This window comes from Leptonotus elevatus, chromosome 4 (assembly GCF_054856555.1).
Source record: "Leptonotus elevatus isolate MCC_2025b chromosome 4, RoL_Lele_1.0, whole genome shotgun sequence".
NCBI classification, from domain to species: Eukaryota; Metazoa; Chordata; class Actinopteri; order Syngnathiformes; family Syngnathidae; genus Leptonotus; species Leptonotus elevatus.
The window spans coordinates 15,844,153-15,863,216 of record NC_141242.1 but is presented as its reverse complement, the minus strand read 5'-3'; the positions used below and the strand labels follow the sequence as shown (position 1 = coordinate 15,863,216).

The following is a 19,064-nucleotide window of genomic DNA, read 5'->3' as shown; positions in this document are numbered from 1 at the left end:
ACTAAAGAAGGCTTTAAATGCATGTTGTTCAGTAATTATAGCTTTGTCAACTCATATGAAAAAGAACGGTCACAGGCAAATTGCAGAGGAGCAACTGATTAGCGCTAATGACCATTGCCTGAGGACACAACATGGACAAGCACTAGTCAAAACAAAGACATCATCATCGACCCAATAATGATCATCTCCACAAAGCACACATGCTCTGAACAGCCTGTAAAGAATTAAATGACAGTTCCACAGGGAAAATCCTTGGGGGGCGTTTAAAGCAATACTTGACTCGTTGAGACATCTTCAACAGTAAGAAGATAATATCTTGTCTATAATGAATGTGATGACTTCATTAATTTTCATGAAAAATTAATACCTTTGAAAATAATTTTTCCCACTTGTCATCCTCATTCGACAGCGACATCACCTGTGCTGAGGTAACAGGTAACGACCAATTATGGCTCAGTTTGCTGAGCAAAACCCCAAAAATAGGTGTGCCATGATTGGTCGTTACCTATTTCCTATGTCATTTTCAGTCGACAGCAAGTGGAAAATTTAGATTTTTCTTTAAAGGTATTAATGGTACATGAAAAATTATGAAGTTATCAAATTAATTCTGGACAAAATATTAACTTTTTACTGCTGAAAATGGCTCAAAGACTCAAGTATCCCTTTATCAGGAGCAATTATTGAAAAATTAGTGAAAAATACAGAAAATTAAACACCTTTTTATTTTTTACTAAATAGTGTATGTGCAGTGTATATAAATACACATTATACTGTATATACCATCTTTCTAGCTTTTAAAATATGCACATTAAAAGGTGCTACGATCGATCGGCTAATCGTGAACAATTTCCGTGGAAAAGTACGTGATTGCATATATTGATCAATGCCTTGCATTGCCAATCACAAAAACTCAGAATTTGCAACCTGTAGCCAACTAGAGACAAGCCTGTGAGCAGTATAGTGTCCCCGCCCACTTTCCTGCACTTTCCTTAACACTGCAGATCAAACCAGTAACTGAATCATAACTATTAATTTTCTGCACTGTCAATTTAAATTCAATAATATCTTGCTTTTGCATAATGAAGGGACGGAAATTTGGATAAAATGATAACAAAATTATTGATTGATTATTCAAAAACAATTATTGACAGATTAATTAATTACTGAAATAATAGTCAGTGAAAAGCTCAAAAATTAAAAAAAATGTGCAGCTAATCATTGTGCTTAATATTGGAATTAGTATTAGCCAATCTCACTCAGGGATGATCCGTAACGGAATCTGCGGCATAAGACCCTGATTGGAACATCCCTAATATATGCACATCCATCACTCTACATGTCTCTCTATAGTGTACACACACACACACTAAATAAGATGAAAGGACAAAAAAAGACAAATGTACAAATTTGGCGATTTAAAACAAACAAACAAGTGACGTAGGTGTGCTTAGAACATGGACATCGAGGGATTCCATTTGCTAGTCTACTCAGAGAGCTGTCACTCCAGAAAAAGCTTGACAACAGTGGATTCCTTCCTGACTTATAAATTCAGAGATCAATGGGAGCGGAATTGCATGTAGGCAAGCTCTCTGAATGACAAAATCTTGAGCCAAAACGGAAGCAAAATACATTTCCTGCCACTTATCCAGTCAACATCTGAGAGGCTGCGTGCATACCCTGTAATGGTCACCAGTATGTCGCAAGAATATATTTGACATCAATGCAATGCATTTTTAAAAAAATATTTGTTAAGCCTTTCACAATTAATTACCCAACTTGCTGTACCTCATTGTGGTAATGACAACATTTCATTCGAATGTCTTGCTCGGGTTATAAAGAAAACGCAAACTAAAACAGTCCACAGAGGAAAACGGAAAGTAATAGTGGAGAACCTCCCCATTTGGACCAAACACTTAAGTCTTTATAGCGTCAAGACCCATTGACTTGGTTATGTGGCGCAGCATGAGCCAGCCTGTTCCAAATGTTTGCGATATATACGACTATAGCCGTGACCCCTGGAAGCTTGAACTGCTTCATGGCCAAGACCCCATTAAAGACCGAGTGCAAAATGTGATGCATTACTGTACAAAATCTTCCATATGCTCAAATACTCCTGCATAGGTCTCCCATATGAATCTCCCTAACACTGCTTCTTGACTTGCCAATGTAGCACTGATGCAGTTGCCTAGCAACTACCCATGGTACAATCAACTTCTTATCGTAGAAAACACCTGTCATGATTACAACTACCGTAGCTTTGATGAGGCGCTCGCTGTTGAGAGCCACTGATGATGACACTACTGGCGGTATTTTTCGACAGCATATGGGATACTGCAAGATCTAGTAAGATGAGTGTTCAGTCAACTGGAGACAGGCCGTGTTTTGATAATGAATTTGAGAAGAACTTATGCTGCTTTCTTCCGAAGTTGTAAAAAAAGAGGAAAGTACACAGTGAGAAATCCTGAGGAAATTGGAGGGTTTCCAGAGATTGCACTGCTGAATTAGGAAGATGGAAAATAAATAAACAATGTGTGTGAATGTGAATAGTCTCTGTGATCGAAGCTACTGAAGGGTGAGGAGGTCCAGGTGGACCCAACCTTTCACTTGACAGTCTGCAAGAATCAACCACTGCAACCTATAATATAAATAAAGTGATCCCTTACGATACCATGAATACTCTTGTAACTCAAAACACTCATCTCAAATCATCTTTCCCCGTTGAAACATATAATAATACCATTAATGCATTACAGCCCCCCCCAAAAAAAAAAAACTTTAATGTGCTTTTTAATAAGGAAAACAGCAGTCCAAAATATTGTACTTAATAAAAAAAAATCAGCCAAAGATTACGATTGGCCAATTTTGTGGCAAAGTAAGTGATTGGCAATGCAAAAAATAAATACAGTGTAAAGAATTGAACAGGTTTTTTTTTTTTTGCTTCAGTTCAATGGACAATAAGCTGCTCCTTCTGGTGTCCGTGCCTTGGCCACCCGGGGTCAGTATCATACAACTGCACAACTTACTCAGTAAGCTGCTGTAATTCATTTTTGAGCATTGTTATATTGCCTGTTTAAATGTGTTGTTCCACCGTTCCATCCATCCACTTATCTACAATACACACATACATGTACATGATAGCAATATACATATATAGAGAAAATACACTATTCATCCAATATATGCACAAGAGGCAACGCTGTCTCAATTCCTTTGCTGGATTTGCCGGCAGAGCATGTGTTGGTGAAAGGACAAAAATGGCTAAACATAGTAAGAACTGTGGGAAATGTGTGAACTCCACAGGAAACCCTTGCAAGAGAAACCCTTGCAAATGTGTTAAAAACAACAACAACAAAAATGTGTTATTTAAAATTAAAGAGGGTTGACACCCTAGCTTATCTTTTCCAAAAATAAGAAAAAGTAGCCAAGCATCTTACCTTCTTCTGGTACAACCTTTTGGTTTGTACCAGCAGTTAAAAATGTGATGCACGCGAAGGAGTTCTTTTTAACATAATAGTCATTTCCGACGTTCCTTTTTCGGTGACATATGATGTATGCCTTCCTTGTGTAGCCGTGTGTAATAACGACTGCTAACGATTTCATTCCTTGATACCTCAGGGACTACTATAGCTTCATAGTGGTGTAACTTTAAGCTAATGAAAGGAAGAACCAATCCCCATGGAGCAGGACAGCAGGTGCATCAGTATACTGCAGGCCAAGTCACTATTACACACACTGTATCATATCGTCATTTCTGCCTCTGCATATAGATTTGACCATGTGCGGTTAGCACAGTGAAAGAAAGACAACAAAGTAGAAATGCTCGTTTATTCCTCAAAAGAGGTGAATGCTGATGATTTAGAACAATTGGTCCTGGTGCCTATGATGAAAAACATTTAGTCATCAATGATGGCAGTGCATATCTAATGTGTGTCAAGTTACTGAACATGTGTGTGACTTAGCATCCAACAAACACATATACGTATAATAAAATAATCTAAAAAAATATTTGTATTAAATTCAGCAATACCAGCCCACAGTTCAGCGCTAAAGTACAATTAATTTGTAGATATCCAATCCCCCAAATATCCAGACAAGGAAAAATACCGCAAACTGAATGGGGGGGAGAGAAACCTTGAGAAAGAAACACAGATTTGCCCAACCTCACCCCTTTTCAGGATAATAACCATGCTGCAGTGAATGAAACATTGAACACATGAAATTATATACCTATTTAAATTATACGGTTTAAACAGCATGAGAGTCAACTTAATATGTAGCGCCTGTAGCTAGTAAAGTCAGGCCTTTAAAATAAAGATGGCGGTGTAGCAGCACAGTTACTACAAGTGTCAAGATGAAACTATTAAATTATCAACGATATTAATAATTGAGGGCTCGTTTAAAGCCATTGTTTAAATACATTTTTTCCTAATCCTCTGATTTCAACCTCTCAACAATTAGTTATTAAATTGCTTTCCGTGGTCCTTCATGAAAGCTGGTTATCTTTAAGAGTGACATTTGCAAACATCGTCTTTTACTTTGGAAAACAATGACCGAACCAGTAACTGAATCAGCCGTGTGACATTGCATAGTTGTTGTTAAGTTAATCACTAAACAACATCAAATGAACAACAATGATTGATGACAAAATAGTAATCAATACAAAATGCTTTTGTAATAGCATAATTAGTGGCTAATTGTGAAGTAGTACGTTTGTACAACGCCTATCCCTGAGAATGGTGATCTATGAAACAGAAAAGATTTGCAGCACTTGTGCAGTTCGGTGAATAGAACTAATCTCCCGTTTACCATCAACAGATTATTGTGGTGGGATAAGAAAAAGAAGAAGATGAAAACGGTTTGCTCTTCTGAGAGCAGTCAACATAGAATTAGCCCGTCAGTTAATAATAACACAAAGAGAATTAGCTCCCTTGTCAAATATCTTATCCATTGTAATTGCGAATATTTTCAGAGTGACTACTTGAGTCCACAATATTAGAACATTCAATATAACAACAATTGTTTGTATTAGATCAATTGCTGTCATCGTATTATCATAATAATCAACTATTCAAAAGCTGGGGAAAGTTTTTTTTTTTTTTTTTTTTTTTTTTTTTAAAGGACACCAACACCAGTTTCACAGGGTAAAAGCTTTGCATTTTCTTTGAAGAAAATGTCAAGTAGAACAAAATAATCTGTGCTGGGGTAAAAAAAACAACAACAACACACTTATATGGTAATGGTGGCACTAGGAGACTACAAAAAAAGGTGAATTCGGAGCAAGACTGAGGAAGTAAGGCAAATCAAGACAAAAAGAAACTTGGGAACAAAAAAAGAATAAGGCCTGAAATGATAACATCAGCAGAAGTCCATCACCGGGGGTTGGCAATCACTTCAATTATTTCTTAGGTGGGGAGGAATGACAACTGTGATGTATATGTTGACAAAAACACAAAGCAACCTCACTATAAATCCAAGGAGAAACATGAATGATGAATGGCTAGTTGATTGGTTTACAAATGAGAACGCGAAGTACGCCTTCTAAAAAATAGAGCTCGTCTCGTAACAATCACAAGCTAAGAGGAGGACATAATACGAGGTGTGTTTTCATGACATTACACAATCAAGATGTTTTGCTGAATTCAAGGGTCGTCTCACTGGTGCGCTAGAAAAATCAGGTATCTGGCGTCACTATCACTTTGCCAACCAGCTCAGTGGCCTAGTGGTAGAGTGGCCGCCCTGAGGTTGTGGGTTCAATCCCCAGCCAGGTCATATCAAAGACCATAAAAATGGGATTTGCCTCCCTGCTTGACACTGTTAAGGGTTGAAATTGGAGGGTTAGATCACCAAATGATTCCCGAGCACGGCCCCTGCTGCTGCTCACCGCTCCGCTGAGTCAAATGCGGAGAATGAATTTTGCACCACTTAGGTGGGTGTGACAATCAGCGGTACTTTAACACAAACCCAAGAAAAGGTCCAACCCGGGTTTCAAAGAGTACCGCATTTTACTGATGAATTTTGTTTGACTATCGTTATCCGAACGTCACAATACAATAAATATTACAATAACGACCTCACAATATGATAATAGTCACGATATTGTGGGGAGATTCGGGTTATTATAACAAAAAAATGCTCACGATAGTGTATAAAAAAACTTATGGTATTGTATTTAAAAAAAAATCTGATATTGTGGGGGGGAGAATAATATTGCGTTTTTTGTACATATTACCAGCCGTGACAAAGACAGTCTTGGCCATGACTGATTTATGGGAGTGATAATCGCCACCGTGGCCAAAACATCCATAATTAAAATTAAACTGCACTAAACTAAGCACCAGAGTGTGCTAGAACTGCACACATGGAATACAACCTGAACCAAATTAATTTGGAAAGTTTGGTTTCCTCTTGTGTCATGACGTTGACTGAGATTTGTTTTATAATCCGTTACATCATGCATATGTGGGTCACAGCATCGGGGGACGCGTCTTCAAAGGCGCAGATTCATTAGGGGCTGTCAGTGATGGTGTTACTGTCGCTGGAAACAGTACAAATTGGGAAGTAAAACAGTGCTGACAGACACAGTCGAGAGATGAAAGATTTCCGAAGAGCAAGAAAATAAAATAAAATGACATCACAGCACAGCAGGGATCTAGCCAGCGCTGAAAGAAAGATAAACAATCGAGTCTTGAGTTTTTTGCACAGCAGCAAAGCTGACAAATCGTTATTCTGTTTTGCACCAACATATAGTTACCCTCTTAAAATAATTGCCCAAGTCTTTTTTTTGTTGTTGCAAAAAATATATTTTTTGTCTAAATCATATCCTCAAGATGAAAATGGTTAGATTTTTTGGGGGTTTCCTGAAATATCTGAAAAAAATTACGATTATTTTAAGGTGTCGATATGCTTTTTTATATGACAGCCGAACAATAAGTACTTATGTGTAATTATTTATTTGCTGTTTTTACGTTTGGTAACAATACACTACAAATAGGATTTATAAATAAATTTGCTTTATTGATTGATTTGAAGTTCTTGTACTTTTCTTTTCTTTTAATCAGGTACAATGTAAAGGACAGAAAAACATCCTTTCTTATCAGCATCTGTAAAGAAAATTGAGGCCATGTCATGACAATAAGGCAGAATCAAAAAGTATCTAGAGATACTAGCTAGAGACAAAAGCTTGTTGTGCGTGGTAACTGAGTGGAAACTAGTAGGGGTGTGCCCCCCAAAAAAACGATTCTCATTTAGTACAATTCAGAATCGATTTTAAATGTCCCAAAATCAATTTTATTTAAATTATTTTATACTGTCTTGCCTTTGTGTGCCTTTATTTGGAGCGCTGTTCATGTTGTACCTGATTTGGCCACTGAGGGGCAGTGTGGTTCCACTAATACACTGTTAAGTTGTAGCCACATGAGAGAGTAGAAGGAAAAAGTCACGGTCAAGTTATTCCAATAAAAGTTGTTTTTTGCAGTGTTCTTTTGAGTGGTAAAAGTGCCGCGAGTAGCATAGAGTATTATCAAATCTGAATCGATTTGTGAGACATTCAAAGATTCCCACTCATACTGATTAGGTAGGCTTTAATTACAAATTAGTGGATAAAAACCCTATACAAACAACACCCCCCACCCCCACCCCCAAGGCCGCAGTAAATTGAAGGAGATTTTATTGTTATTTTTTTACATTGCTCAGGCAACCCGCAGAGCATTGATTACACAGCAGGCACTGTGGATTATACTTAATTTTTTTACAGTTAGGTACTAAAGCAAGTGTGAAGTACCATTAACTTTATTAACTGTTAAACAAGTATAAGACAAATTTAATCAGTTGCGGTTCATTCGGATACATAAATATAAAAAGTAAACGTAAAAAAGTGCATTACCCACTTGAGGCTACTCATTTTGAAGATAATCAGCATTTATGCGCATATCTCTTCTTTATGACATACAGAGTATGAGAAATATCTTACGGAAAGGACATTTCCTTTCTGTTCTTGTCCTTGGGTGAGCGATAAAGCAAATTAAACCATTTTTTCTGCTGCCCACATCCTGTAGCCTCTGAACAGCACTGGCAATAAAATGACTTCTCTTACTGATCAAGCCATGCATACGAGACGGTGCAGTCAATCAAGAGAAGACTCCTTGACTTTGTGGCTATTGCAGAAAACGTTTGAGTTCTACTGTAGCTCTACTAAAACAATATTAGTTGCACGCAGGAGGTAGTCTAGCTTGATGAAGTCCTACCGGGTTGCTAAGCAGCCTCCTTGGGTGACGGGCAGAACTAATTTCAGGGCTTAAGTTGCGTCCGAAATAATGCCTACTCATGGACTTTTACGGCTTGGCAAAGGTCAAAAATAGTTCTGAATTTTCTAAAATATATCATTTATTTGCTTAACAATAACAAGAATTTAATTTCATCAAATGTATGCTTTTGTCAAAAGTGTGAGGTTGGGTTTGAAATGACCCACCAAGAGGTTTTGACAAGTCAGTAACATTTAAAGCCACCCACTTGAGGATACAACAGTTAAGAGTACATAAACGGTAATATATGTTTTAGGGCCGATTTAAATCGGCCAATATTAGCTCTTTGAAAATGGCATTATTTCAGCATTAATCGGTCGATTAACCGGTTATCTGAATTTTATTCTGCCAGCAATCAGCCTTACTTAAGAATGAAGGGGATTCTTTACACATTCAGTATAAGTGTAAAATCTGATGGATTGATTTAAATTGATTTCACTTTCAAAGCCAAAACAAAAATAATTAGCCAGCGATTGTTCGGAAACCCCATCAGGCCTTTCAATTCTCTTTCTGCCCTTTGTTTCAGTGTCTTCGGGAGGACTGTGTTTGTTGCCTTTTGACCATCAACATTGGACCGTAAACAAGGCTGACATTTGGATTTCTGCTCTGTAGGACAACCCCTAACATAAGAAAATCCCACACTTGTGCATACTTGATTTGTGAAAGACAAATCTGAGTTAACATATCCTCACAAACCCCTTAGGAGAATGTCACCAACCTGTAATTATTACTGCAATAACACAACTGTCAGCATCACCTGAATCAATTGCCACTCATCAGTATGCAGACAACACACATTCCTCACTTGTGCAGCCACACAAACAGGTACATATTTAGGGCTGGGCGAGAATTCGACATCAGTATTTATCGCAATAGACACATGATCAATATCAATACAAAATGTTTTGATATGGATATGTTCGACAGAAAAAACTAAAAAAAATCAGGAATCAAACGCGGACCCCGGCATTGTGAGTGTTGTAGTATTAAGAAATCTTCATAATATGCTCATCTTGATCTTGAAAGGCTGCAAAAATGGATTGGAAAGATTGTTTTGCATGCTTGTGGCAAATGATTAGGTGCCAGACAAGAGAATTCAATTAATTCTGATATCGAGGACTTAGTAAATTGTCTTCGAAATGACCTCATCTTGGAAGCAGAAAATAACCAGCAACCAATCAAGAGAAGCACACACAAACAACTAAATTACGTTTGTTGAGACGCATGGGTTCTTCGGGGAGCAAAGCTGTCTTAACTCACGCTTCAAATTTCCATTCAATGCCTTATGAGTCTCAAACACTACACAAGCTTTCCAGATGATTTATTAACCATTGCTTGTTTGAATGTGTGGGTTATATTCAGGGGTGCACATAAAATGTTGGGTGTGGTTCTCAAATGAGCACCGGGAGTTATTGTTTGGTGCTCGTTAGGGCTGGGTTTAAAATATCGATATTGAATTGATATTGCTTTTCATAGCCCAATATCGGTTCATAAAGCCATGTATCGATACTTTTAATACGGCTTTTTCCGGTACATTAATGTGCCCGAGGCGAGCACGTACTTGTTCAAAACCTCGTGTGAGGGTTGTTGAAACGTGCCCTTCTGTTATTCAGAGTAACCCCAAAAGGTGCCCAGCGCTTACAAAAAAAGGAAACAGCTCAAGCCTCGCCTTTCTCCCTCTCAAAAAATACACACATGCAAACACACAACGTCTAGACAGATGCATTATGGGAAAGGTTTTTTTGTGTGCAGTTTTAAATTCTTAAATTCACAAAAATTCTGTGTCACATTGGAACCTAAAGTAGAATCCTAATCGTTTACTGTGCATCTTGCTACTCTAAATAGTAAATAGTAGCAGACTACGGACTACTTCTTCTACTTCAATTTGATGGTTGTCAAATACTTTTGGTTCATTAGCGTCACCTTCTTTACCATAGATACCTATGGCTATGAAGAAGGCCACTGGCGGTAATGCATGACTTCTTCTACTTTATTATTGCGGTTGGCAGGTGCGTTTGGTGCATTACCGCCACATTATTAAACGGAGTGCATGCATGTGGCAGTAATTAAACTGTACATTAAATGAAAGAAAAAGCGAAAGACTGAACAAATACACCCACCAAAAGAAGTAAGGTAAGAAATCGGGCATAAAAACACAAAATGTGGATGCATAACTATGCACTATTACTATTTTTTAAATGTATTTATTAATCACTGGAACCTTAGCATAAAAAGTGTTTTTCCCACTGTATTTACATTGCGCTGTAGTTGTAATTGATTTCAATTATTATTTATTGTTTTGATCAGGTCATGTTCAATAAAATATACATGATTAATGTAGCTGCTTTGGATTCATTATAAATGTAAATATTTATATTTTTACTAATGCTCCAAGTAAGAGAAAGAAGTTTCCACAATTTGCAACATTGGTACTTCTGAGAATGTCTTCCAAATAAAAATAAAAATTGCTACGGCAACTCACTCCAAGCATCACAAATAAAGCCAAAGAAAAATTACTGAGCTTAAGTGTCATGTAACAAATGACAACATGCTTAATGAATCGACCATTTTTTATTCAAATGAGCTTGTTTCACATTCATGTGCATAATTCGCTTTACAACTTTGTTGAACCTCCGTGAGTATTAAAAGACAGCTTTGAAGTAGACAGTAGACACGTCAGCCTTTTCCTCAGACGCCCTTACTGACCCTTTAGAAAAAGATCAGTGTATTGAAATGGCTCAATCAGTGAACAGATAAAGCTAATTTGATTTCCTTTTTTTGATTGAGTTATGAAGGTACGGTGTACTGATAAGGCCTTGTATGGTGTTCATATGAGACGTGTCCAGATTGGAAGGCTCCATTTAAGTGGCTCCTCTGCCTTTAATTTTTGACATGCTCTATATCTCAAAATAAAACAAAGCGGCTACTTGGTAAATGCGAGTGCAGCCACACAGCTTGCTAATCAGGTTTTTACCAAGTCCCCAAAATGCCATGAGGGTTTAACAACGTTTACATAGCAACAAATGAGGGAATCAACCTTAGACGGCAGCAAATCTTTGCTTGCACATTATGTCTGATGTTCATGCACGAGGAGCTTGATCTTTAATCACAGGAAAGGTTGCATTTGTCTCCTGGACCAATTTGTTTAATTTATTTCCTTAGTTAGAGCCTTTTGAGATTTTTATCTTTTTAAGGATGAATTTAACTTCAGTGGCCTACTGCTCAGTCTCATGTGTTAGTAACAGATTTTTCAATCAGGATACGTTGGCTAAATCTAAATCTGTTAATTTGCTAAATATTTGTATTTTAATGATGGAAAAAAAAAGCAGAATATGGTCAAAAGAAGAACTGCCAGTCATCACATTCACATAATACCCTGTTTTATGTAACGATGAAACCAGTAGATTTGTCTTTTGCTTGGGCCAACATACTCTACATATAATCTCAATACTAGGGGATAGACTGAATATCAGCCAGGCCAAGTATCAGCGCCGCTATTTCGCACTTGAATGAATGAATGGATATCGGAAAAAAAATCAGACGACCAATAACAGAACAATTTAAAGCTGTGCTAAATTTAGTTAAACCACTTATTTCATTCACTGCCACTGACTGCTATTAACGTCAAAAATTCATTTGAACTATTTCTATTAGTTTAACATTTTTCCCCACTTTTGTTAACGAGTATGAAAACCTAAAAAAAAAATTGTTATTGTACATTTACAACAGATGTAAATTTTTTGATTCATCGTGAGTTAACTAGTGAAGTCATGTGATTAATTACAATTACAAAATGTAATCGCCTCTTGCCCGTCATTTTTTATAATCTTTTTTTTTTTTTCTGGCAGTGAATTTCTGGCAGCACGTTTCCACATGTAAGTGTAGTTTGCAATTACGGACGATGTTTCGGAAGCAAACATTTTGCTCCTTTACCCATTTGGCCATGTTTTGCTGAGGTGAACTTTTGGCGACAGTCAATCGGTGTTGAGAATGTACTTTCTACGTCACACCACATTCAGGCCCAGAACAAGCTGACATACTGCCAAATAAAGTTTAAAAACATACAGATGCACAAAACCACACACAGCGTGGTAAAATAAAAACAATGTGGGACAATATCATTGGTTGTCTCAGGGACCACCGGTAATACAACACAGAGGGCTGTAATGGATGGGACATCCAACTCTCATCACCTTCTCCTCACAATTAATCATATACTGTATAATCCAACATGAGAGCATCCAATCAGAGCCATTCGAGATATCGTGTTCACAAAAACACTCCAATGAAAGCATCTGCTCATTTCTAAAATTAATATGCAAAATGTGACAAGAGAATTGTGTAAATTGTGTGTGCCCGTACAAAGCACCAGCCTATCTTATTAGCATATATTTGCATACATTTGCATTTATATGTACTTCCTCCTTTCAAAAGTGGGCTATATTTTCCAAAGTCAGTTGCTTAAATATAGACTTCTTAGATGGCAAGAAAAACTTTAAATGCAATTTTTAATTGACAGAAAGTGACATGGCAAATAAAACGACAAGAATGCCTTTGGATGCATCAGTACAGAGTGAAGAGACAAAATAAACATTTATCTTTTTGTAGTGATCACTAAGGAACTACTTCAGTGACGCTAATTCCGGATGAGCCAAGAAAGTTCAGTGATGAATGATGCAATAAGACAGCAACTGTTTTAACCAACTGTTCAATAAGGAAACACTGCAGTTAAATAGTGTACATGCATTGTTTTCACAAATTTATTAGGCCACCACCAAGTGTAGTGTTTATACATAGCCGCCCTAAATTAAAGTACCGTAAAATCCCGTGACATTTTTTTTCCATATAAAATGATCCAAAATTGTCCCACCATGATACACACGGAATCATTAAAAAAAACATAAAAATACAGACGTTTACCGGTACCTAGATGTTGCGTACTTACTTTCCAACATGATATTTAATAGCGAGGCAACTTCAAAATAAAATATTTCCATATGCAGCAATATGCTGACATTAGTGCCTGGCTGCTTTTATTTTGAAGTTGTTCCCAACAGCCTGTCGCGGTGTGACCGCTGACTTGACTCGTTTTTTGCGTCACTATGGTTGCGGTGTCTTGCAAACTTTTGCCACCGACGCCAACAACAGAACGTTGTTCTGAAATCAAGTTAAATCACTAATTAAGGTCACTTAAAAGACTACTTAATTACACTAACATTGTATTATATGGCACTTGTTGCCGGCATTCATCACCGGCTCCAGGGTTAGCATCTCTGGCTAGATGGCTAGAGGTTAGCTAGCCGCTAAGCAAACTAGACAGCGAGAGCCATCAAAGGCAGTTTAATAGACATAAATGACTTTGTACACATGATGCTGATAGCCTGACACATTTGCCTTTCCTACTGACCCACTTTTGAATAAACCAGGGCCACTCAAATGTGCTGTTTAAGCTGGCAAAATCGCTACTGACGTCACTTGGTTTAATCGATCAAAATCTATGGAGAGAGATTATCTTAAAAAATAAAATCGGAAAATTAAGCAATTATAAATCAATTAATTGTAAAAAATATATATAAATTTCTCTAAAACTAGAGCCAATTCAAAGAAATGGATGTCATTTTCAGACTCAGCAGCCCAGAATTACTCAAATCATTAAAATGTCCTTGGCATTTGGAAAAAAATACAAATAAATTGTTGGCCAGTATAATAAAGGATATCAGCAAATCAGGGGACCGTATCATACACTGGTACAGAGAAAAGAGAAGAAGAAAAAAAACTTTTTAAGGGTGATTTTTGGGGGGCTTATTATACACGGATGCATAATGAGACTTTTTTTTTTTATGTTTCTATAATGATTAATACTACACACTATGGAAAGGCCTTTTAACCAAAACTACGTTTTCAATGAGTTTGAAATGTATAATATAGGCTACCTAGAGTAAAACCTGATTCCAATGTTCATTTAAAATATTATAATGATTAGATAATGGCTCTATTCTAGTGTTTTGATAAGCACAATTGTGCACATTCTGTACTCATATCATTTGAATAATGTCAGCATCAGAAAAAGCAGCTCCAAAATATCAGCATTAGGTGCTGAGTTGAAATGTTAGACGTGAAATACAAGAGGTTCTAGGTGAAAGTGGCTGATGACCTCATCTAAATGGCAAAAGGGGAATGTGAAACCACTCACCCATACATACATCTGCACAATGCGCGCACACACGGAAACTTGGACTGACAAAGCAATGGAACTGAGCAACACAAACTGACAACAAAGTGATTTCCAGTGACTGTTAGCCCTTGAAGGAACTACAACGGGCTTACCGATTGTAGATATGGGATTTGCAGTGGCAAGATGACGCAGCTATCTTGTTGGAACAAATTTCCCGTGGTGTCAACAGCGGTTCGCCTGTCAATCAAGTTAAGAGCATGTTTAAAAATATATTCAACTGGAAACTATCTCAATGCAGTACAGCAATGAATAAATAATAAACATAAAAACAAAAGGTCAGGTTGACCGACATGACAATAAGAAGTGGAGGAATTATACAATAAATGCCAAAATTGATTTGCAGACAGCTGGACCTGCCCGAGGAGGGACATGAATTTCCAAATATACACACAATATTGTCTACAGTGGCTTGTCAGCACTCAAAAATGGAATTGCTTCGGTGTCTTCTCCCTGCAAGAATTAATGACTTTGGCAGCCTACAGTTGCAATAAATGTGCCAGCATCATAGAAAGCAGCATATGGTCTAAGATTTGCTAATCTTGTCCACGGGAAATGAACAAGCACATCTGCTCGAGGGTCATTATTAAAGCCACAGCTAAACTTTCATCGCAGTCGGCGGGGAATTAAGAGGTGGGATGCCACGAAGAAAGTGATCCGTGTTGGATCATACAAAGACTCCCGACAGACTAAACACAAAGCAGCATTTAATCGTGATTCTAAATATAGCGGACATTGTACACTTGATCTAAATGATATCTGCTTCAATCTTAATAACTTTTGAGGCATTCAAAGTAATGCCTTAATGCATTTCAGTGAAAGCCTCCGATATTGAAAATACCAAAAGACAGTTGACTTTACGATGTGCATTCCAATCTTCTGTTCATACGCATTTACAGCATGGAAGAAACTTGTTACTACCATTTTTGCATGCTGTAATAATTTCTCTAATTATCCTCATCAATATTTGTTTTTGTGATGGTTCAGACTAAGAGTAACAATTCAAAGAAAAGTATACATGCTGACAAAGGTCTTTCGGTCTGCATTACGTCATGCATGACAATGGTTCAAAAATGTTTGCGTTTTTGTAGAATTATTTAGCGGTTCCATTAATTTTCTCAAATATGCATTCGTAAAATACTTATTATCCACGTTTTAATCCCATTATAAGATAAAGTGTGTCAAATAGATTATAAATGTTTAAAGTACAGGTCAAATGTGCCAGCCATACAGCGGTTAGTTGTGAAAGTAGTACTGATGTATTTACAAGCATTTCAGACTTTTTTTTTTTTTTTTAGCGCACGAGGGATGCTTGCCTTCGATCTGCTGCATGAATACTACCCGCCCTGTTCCGAATGCCCTTTTCATTTCAAACCACTAATAATCATAAATCTACGATGGATTCAGCATGCCGTGCCATAATGACCTATATTATGAATTTAAACTGTTAGTTAATGAGGAAAAAAAAAAAAAGGGGTCACCATCTGCTTTGGCTACCATTGAAAGAATATTCAAAAGGACCTGAGGGACCACTTAAAGCTGTACAATGTGCTGCTATATGCCTCAGTGCCTTGTCACAAAAAAATGCAGACACATCATCTACATATGCTAGTGCTTAACTCTTTGCCAATTAGTCAGGACTCACTGCCTCCCTCCTGGGATGCCCATGCTAAAAATAAAAAATAAACACTTGTAGCATGAAATTGTGCGAACGTGTTCATGTCAATAAAAGACTCCGAAAAAAATTACTTGGGCCCAACGGCCAGCCAAATTAACTGGCCAATATAAGCTCATAAAACAAACAAACAAACACATTAAAACGTAACAATACTGGATTCAGGTCACTTGAAAATACACACAGATCAGATCCGAATTGTGTACTTAGACATGCAAAGCAAATCCAGCCAGTGAGACATAGCATGCTCTTGCTGTTGGTTTGCATGAGTGCCATTAGTAAGATGGAGGACTGAATGAGGGTTGCCCATGGTCAGTCTATCCCGAGGCTACAAGTGCAGGAAAAAAAATTAGGCTGGGCGGGGCAGATCGTCATCGGGCCACTCTGACCCATTTGCCAAAACCTCACATAGATTTTGTGACCCACAATAGCATATCACACATTTAACCATCGGCAACAATAAATATGATGGTGCAGCAATTAAAGTGTAAAGGAGAAACTTGCATATTGAGCAGACTAAAATGATTAGATATAAGACTGACTAACGTTCGTTATTCTATGTCTACATTTTTAGAGGCAATTTCAGGACGAACAAACGCCTACCGAGCACAATTAGCAAGAGACCTGGAACAGGCGCTGTCAAATTGTCAAGTCACTGACTGTGATTGTGTCTTGAAATGGAAAAAAATAGCCAATTAGCAAGAGACTTGAAGCTGGTGCTGTTGCTGTTGCTGGACCCATAGAGGACTACTGGACAAGCAACTAGTTGGGTTAAATGTTTGTATATTCTACTAAATGGAGCAATGGAGCTACAAGTAAAGCTAACAGCAGGGCACAACGATTGATGCTTTTCTGATTGAAAGTGTTTTATCAGGCAACATGATCATGTGATCGCCAAATCAGCTTTTTTTTTTTTCTTTTTTTTTTAAACATCTGTTGTTGCATCCTACCCGTCGTCCTGCCAAGCTCACCAATCAGAAACAGCATTCTGCTTGTGGACAGGTCAAGCTAGCCAATCAGCATGAACCTCCTCCTCGTGCTTTCCAACATTAATGTATTCTCAATTGGCTTCAATTGAACCAGAAACGCAGTTATTATAATATATTATAGTTATATTTAATCCCTAAGGAAAACAATAGTACGTCTGTCGTTTGGGAATATTTTGGATTTAGGTTGCAAATGTCAACAATGCAAAGTCTAACAATTTGTCTATGAAGTGGAACCTCGGTTTATGAACGACCCGTTTTAACAACAATATTTTAAAAGAAGAATTACCGCAGAAGATTCTGCACTATTTCCTAAACTATTTTGTATTGCATCTTGTTTTTCCTTATGCGTGGGCCACAGCTGACATTAAAAATAAAATAAAAATAGAGAAAGGCAAAAAATTCTGTATGTGGATTGACTAAGGAAAATATGAATCAAATATTTGGATATGTATGTTTGAGGAGAACGCATCAGCCATAGAGCTATAAGTATTAATTTCAAACCAATGCTTGTACATTGGAGCACTTAGAAATGTAAAAACAGGCATGCTTCTTCCCGCATGTTATGATTGGCGCCCGTTTGACCCAAGCCACCATCTTTCGTTTAATGGTTTGTTGTGTGTTGTTTTCACTGCAGGCAAAGACAAAGACCCATGCATGGATTGAGGGCAAGAACGTTGTTGTCCTACTCAAAACAAAAAGTGTTCCTGTTTGAAGCTCAAGGCGTGATGAAGGTGTGCTGCAGTATTGCTTGTCGGCTCTGACGACAAGTCATGACACACCTGAACTGCAGCATGACTTCATGCGTGCCTCCTGCTCATACCACAACACCCTTCATTGCTGTGCAAATGCAATCGTCTAAGAAACCGGGCAAACAAACTACATTGTGTATGAAGGGAGATTATATAAATGCGTGTATGTTTAAACTGTATTAAAATATTCAATGTATTACTTTAACTAGCTCTTACTGTTATTTATTTTTCTATGTAGTGGTTGGCAACAACTATAAAACAAATTACTTAACTTAAATACAAGGTCTTCAAAACAATACCGCACTAGCTAACGTTATGCATTAATCAAATTAAGATCGACAGGGCGGGGAGAGACAGTTGTGTTTAGAATAACCCGAAAAAAAACACTTAAACGGTGAAGTTTACAAGATGACAACACGGACACAAAAATTCGCCTTTGTGTAAATAAGACTTGTGTTTGACACGCATTGTTTTTGCGGTATTTCATTCGATTTCATCAGGCAACCAACACTTAACTTGGCCATACGACGTAGAACACACTTACACATAAACTTCATAAGCGCATCAACTAAACCCAAGGACAAAAAAAATACAAATAAAGCAGGGAAGCAATCTTACACTTTACTGTGAAGTGGACTCTCGTGGACCGACAGTATTTGAGCTAACAGTCATTATGAGACGTTCACGGACGCACGCATAAAAACATCGCCCAAATCACCGTAAAGTACACGTTTTGTAAAGGAGAAAGTAAAGTAACTTACAGGTTGGGGAGCAGCGCAGAAGCCGAAGTTTGGTTGAAGGTAAACAGTCGTCGTTTAGTGCAGCGAGTGAGCCCCGCAGACAGTGAGGAGGAACATCCCTGCGCTCCGAGCTTTCACTCGACACAATCTCCTCAACCGCTAAAGCCAGCCACGAGCTCCCGCTTACCGTAAACACCAGAGCTCTCTTAAACGCGCACATTTAAAAAAACTACCGTAATATACACAAAGCGCCGCCGCGTTGCTAATATGGCCTCTCACGCAACTATAGACTGCCTTTGGTGTCAACAGAATCACTCAGTCATGATAAAAACAAAAATACATCAGAATAATAAAACACTTTTTTTTTATTATATAATGG

The 19,064-nt window shown here is 37.6% G+C and overlaps 1 protein-coding gene across 3 annotated transcripts in view; it reads right to left on the bottom strand.

Annotated features, from left to right (window-relative positions):
* Positions 1-18,856, bottom strand: part of tp53i11b (tumor protein p53 inducible protein 11b) — a 38,088-nt gene extending 19,232 nt beyond the window's left edge. For 2 of the 3 annotated variants that reach the window (XM_086072712.1, XM_086072714.1), the window contains exons 1-2: positions 18,707-18,856; positions 14,628-14,712 (exon numbers count right to left, since the gene is read on the bottom strand). The gene's annotated coding sequence lies outside the window, so the exon portion shown is untranslated. The remainder of the gene's footprint in view (positions 1-14,627; positions 14,713-18,706) is intronic. The other variant, XM_086072713.1, reaches the window with a different exon arrangement.
* Between the last annotated feature and the right edge of the window lie 208 nt (positions 18,857-19,064).